This window comes from Tenrec ecaudatus, chromosome X, assembly GCF_050624435.1.
Source record: "Tenrec ecaudatus isolate mTenEca1 chromosome X, mTenEca1.hap1, whole genome shotgun sequence".
Taxonomy (NCBI): domain Eukaryota; kingdom Metazoa; phylum Chordata; class Mammalia; order Afrosoricida; family Tenrecidae; genus Tenrec; species Tenrec ecaudatus.
This window is the reverse complement of record NC_134548.1, coordinates 43469408-43474653: the sequence shown is the minus strand read 5'-3', so window position 1 is coordinate 43474653 and position 5246 is coordinate 43469408. Positions and strand designations below refer to the sequence as shown.

The following is a 5246-nucleotide window of genomic DNA, read 5'->3' as shown; positions in this document are numbered from 1 at the left end:
CTGAGCAGTGTTTCATTCTGTTGCTCTGAGTTATAATCCACTCAATGGCACTACACAATAATGCTATATGAAGATAAGTTCAAGAAATATGTATTACTGCTACAGTTGCAGTTCATCCATTGGTATATTCCAAGCAAAAAACATTTAAACATGCCTTTGTGATTAGCGGATGACTACTGCAAGTTTCCTCGGTAATATACTTTCCTTAATCTCATCCAGAGAGAAAAATGGAGCTTTCTACTCCAATAAAGAGTTACAGTCTCTGAAACTCACAGGGCAGCTCTGCCCTGTCCTATAGGGTCACTAAATGCTGGCTTAAACTTGATGACAGTAAGTTTGATTTGGGGAACTTTAACTCACCCAACCAAAGGCCCTGTCATCAAACTGATAACAACTCATAGCAACCTTGTATGAGGTTTCAGAGGCTGGCCATCTTTAGGGGAGACAATAGCCTCATCATTCTCCCAGGGAGCTGCTGTGGGGGGTTGTACACAGACCTTCCAATTAGTAGTCCAATGCTTATCAGAAGCAGCCCCCCACCGTGCCCTCACACCCCCACCAAAGGCCCACATCAAAAGCCATCACACACAGAGCCGTGAGCTCAAAGAGTTAGGAAAAGATTGAAGCTACTGAGGATGTTGGGTTTTTTTTGCTATGTCATCCCTCATTTAATCTGGACCCGCCACAAAGCCAGACAGAAAGCGCAGGGACTTTGTATTCTTTCGCATCCTAGTGCAAACCAGAAGAACAAGGGCCAATTGTCCCAGGTCTACCAGAGGATGCTCTGAAGATGCTTGGATGGAACAAATTGTAACCAGGAGGGGTCTTGAATTTTCCTGTGCAATACAGAGCGCAAGGTCAAACCAGAATAGTGGCTTCCAAGGGGATCCACGGAGCTGGTTAAATTCAAGGCAAAGCAATCAGTTCAGATTAGAACAACTGTTTGACGGATTTCAAAATGACAATACTGATAGATTTTCTGAAAGGTCACAGGTGATCACAGAGGTTTATTATAAAGAAATGTTGATTTGTTTCTAATGGGAAACTGCATTGGTGATAAAAAGGCCAAGAGAGGAGGGAGCGGGGAAAAGGGGAGCTGATAGCAAGGGCTCAAGTAAAAAGACAATGTTTTGGAAACGATGATGGTACAGTTGTGCTTGGTACAATTGGTATATGCATTGCTATAAGAGCTGTAAGAACCCCCGATAAAATGAGTTATTAAAATGAAAAATAATTAAAAGAAAAGGAAAAATGAACAAACTGCTTTGTTTTTTAAGAAAAGAAAGAAAAAGGCCAAGGAAGCTACACTGAGGGATTTTTTTTTTCATCACAACAATCCAAGGGTAGCAAGAGCTGTCCTAGGAAAATTTTCTTGGGGAATCTTATCCCATCCACCCTACAGCCCTGATCTTGCCCTTTAAGACTTCTTTATGTCCCCAAACTCAAAGAATATTGAAGAGTAATTTAATTCATTACAGTCCCTTGAAGATTCCAAAATTGCCTTTTTGATGTGGTACAAGCCAGAGTAGTAAATTATTTGGATACGGGTTAGAAAGATGGAAATACCACCTGCAGAAGTGTAATATTTTGAGAAGCAATAGTTTCATATTGTTATATTTTTTGTTTAATGGCAATTTGTAGTACACTTTTGTAGCAATACTTTTACTTACCAGTGTGCGTGTATGTGTGTGTACCTATAAAAATTCATAACCTATTTAATGCTATGAATTTTTAAAAGCATTACTTTTTGGTCTTAAAGCATTACTTTTTGGTCTTCAGAAGTCTTTGTATTCACATCAAACTTTGATGTGGAGTGACATCAAGAACAGCATACATGAAGACAGCAAAAGGTCATTCAAAATGCAGGAGAGAAAGAAAACAATAAAGTGGATGTCAGAAGAGACTCTGAAAGTTGCTCTTGAACATACCGTAGCCAAAGCAAATGGAAGAGGTTATGAAGTAAAGTAGCTGAACACAGAATTCCAAAGAGCAGCTTGAGAAGACAAAATAAAGCATTGTAATGAAATATAAAAAAAATGAGAATTTAAAAAACCAAAAAGGCAGGACATACTCAGCGTATCTCAAACTTAAAAAAATTGAAGAAAATTGTCAAGCCATGAGTTGTAATATTGAAGAATTCTATGGACAAAATATTGAATGATGCAGGAAGCACCAAAAGCCAGTGGAAGGAATACACAAAGCCACTGTATCAAAAATAATTGATCACTCATCCATTTCAAGAGATAGTTTATGATCAAGACCTGATGTTATCGAAGGAGGAAGGCCAAGCCAGACTGAAAACATTAGCAAAAGAGAAGAAGAAGAATAAAGCAAGAAAGTTCCAGGAATTGATAGAATACCTATTGACATGTTTCTAAAAAAATGGTGAAATGCTGGAAGGACTCACTAGTCTATGGCAAGAAATTTGGCAGACAATTCCTCGGCCAGCTGACTGGAAGAGCTACATATCTGTGGCCAATCCAAAGAAAGTTGATTCTCCAGAATATGGAGATTATAGAATAATATCATTGATACTTCATGCAAGTAAACCTTTGCTGAAGATACTTCCTAAATGGTTGCCGCGGTACATAAACAGAGGGCAGCCAGAAATGTAAGCCAGATTTAGAAGAGGATGTGGGATGAAGGATAGCAGAACTGACATCAGCTGATCTTTCCTGAAAGCAGAAAATACCCGATGGTTGCTTACTTCTGTGTATTGACTATGCAAACCCATCCAACGGTGTGGATCACCAAAAAAATATGGGTAACATTGTGAAGAATGGGGATGTCATAACGCTTCATTGTGCTCCTGTGGAACCTGTACATAGGTCAAGAGGCAGTCATTCAAACAGAACAATGGAATTTAGTAGGGGTGAAAATCAGAAAAGGCATGAGTCAAGAGTGTGTCCTTTCACTGTATTTATTCAACCTGTATGCTGAGCAAATAATCTGAGAAGCTGGACTACATGAAGAATGTGGGATAAGGGTTAGAGGAAGGCTCTTTAAAATCTTTTATATGCGGATGACACAATCTTGCTTGCTGAAAGAATTTACTGATGAATATCAAAGACTATAGCTTTCTGACTGGATTATAACTCAATAAAAAGAAAATAAAAATCCACACAACTACACCCATAAATAAAACAAAAACCACAATGACTCACTGCCATTGAGTCATGGCTGACTGATGATAGTGACCTCTGTGGGTTTCTGAGACCGTAACTGCTTACAGGAGTGGAAAGCCTAGTCTTTCTCCCACAGACAGGCTGCTGGTTTCAAACTGCCAACTATGAGGACCACAGCCCAATGCATAACCACTATACTACCAGGACCAATAGATAACATCAAGATAAAAGGCAAAAAGATTGAAGTTGTAAAGGATTTCATTTTGATTGGATCCACATCAACTTTCATGGGAGCAGCATTCAAGAAATCAAAGGACAGATTGCATTAGGTAAATCTGGGGCAAAAGACCTCTTTAAAGTGTTAAAGAGAAAAGATATCATTTTGGGGATTAAGGTACTCCTGACCCAGTCATGGTTATTTTCACTCGCTTCACATGTAGGTGAGACCTGGACGATAAAGAAGGAAATCTTCAAAAGAAGTGATGCGTTTGAATTATGGTATTAGCAAAGAATACTGAAAGCACCATGGACTGGCAGCTGAACAAACCAAATGTTTTGTAGACGCCAGAGAGTGTCATGTCCTCTGGGAATGTTGTTATGAGTCCCTGGAAAGGGGCATAATGCTTGGTAAAGTCGAAGGCCAGCGAAAACGAGAAAGATCCTCAAGGAGATGGATTGACCGAGTGGCTGCAGCAGTGGGCTCCCACCTGACAACAATTAGAAGGGGCGTGCAGGAGTGTTTCTTTGGGTTAGACATCAGGTCACGATGATTTGGAACCCAACTGTTATCTTCTCTCTCTGTGCTTACAAACAAGGTTCTTTGGAGTCAGTTCTGACCCCTGGGAAGGGACCCATGTGTTTCAGAAGAAAAAGGTTTCACAAGGGTTTTTGAGGCCGTGACCTTATGGGGAAAGATAAATCTCTAGGCCCTTTTTGGCCTGAGGCAACCAACAACCAACATTGTAGTTCATAGTCCAGTGTTTAATCTGGGTTGTGGTAGATCCATTATCTTTTCAATAACATTTTCCATTAACTTTTTAAAACCCTCTTTGTATGTAGTTTGAACCAAATACAACATGTTGCGGCTTATCAAACACAAACTCGCTGCTATGAAATCCATTGTGACTCACTGCAATCTTTATGTGGCTCAAACGTATGTGCTGTTTCTATGCTGATGGCATGCTGACAGTAGCATACTACTCGGAGGATTAGAGACATGGTGCTATTGTGATGCCATTCCTCTTATTGCCTTTAAAGAGCAGTGGAAACTTCTGGGTAGCAGAGAAAGGAGGATTTAAAGTGAAGTTTCCTCTGCCCGAAGGGAATGTGTGCGTGTCCTTAGAAATTAGGTAGGAAATCATCCCCCAGTTAAAATAAAAATTAGTATAATTGCTGTTATACCTTTCTACTGTGCTCTGTCCAATAATTACCACTTGTTATCTTTTTTTATGTTTTTAAAATCTTTTTATTGGGGCTCATAAGGCTCTTATCACAGTCTGTACGTACATCAATTGAGCAAAGCACCCTTATACATTCGTTGCACTCATCATTCTCATAATTCACCTTCCACTTGGGTTCCTGGAATGAGCTCGGTTTCCCTTTTTTCCCCCACCCCCCTCCCTCCCCGATCCCACCCCTGGTCCCTTGATAGTTTATAAATAATTATTATCTTATCTTACACTCCCCGGCGTCTCCCCTCACCCGCCTCCCCATTGCCCATCTCCCAGAGAGGAGGTTACACATAGATCTATCTTTTGAGATTGTTTTCTTCAGACCTTTTATCTCTTAAAATATATAAAGGAAAAACAGATATCCCCCATTGATATTACCGTGGGGTACTAAAAGAGATGTTAAGCAACCTGGAGAAGGTCACACAGTTAATGAGGGCAGAGCTGGGGCTAGAACTCTAGGCTTTTGTACCTTTCCACTCTGCAGAGACATTATAATAAGCCCCCTGCCCCAATAATGGGCACATCTCCCCTCAACCCACTGTGGTTGTGTCAGTTCCAAGTCTAGTGACTTATGTAAGTTTTCTCAAACAGACAGCCTCACTTTTCTGGAGCAGCATGGCTGGTGGTTTTGAACCATTGACCTTACAGTTAGCAGCCTAAGGCTCACCAG

At 40.4% G+C, this 5246-nt stretch overlaps 1 non-coding gene across 1 annotated transcript; it reads right to left on the bottom strand.

Moving 5' to 3' along the window:
• Positions 1-652: 652 nt before the first annotated feature.
• On the bottom strand, positions 653-785 carry LOC142435335 (small nucleolar RNA SNORA31). The gene has a single exon (XR_012781410.1). It is a non-coding gene; the product is annotated as a small nucleolar RNA SNORA31 (small nucleolar RNA).
• Between the last annotated feature and the right edge of the window lie 4461 nt (positions 786-5246).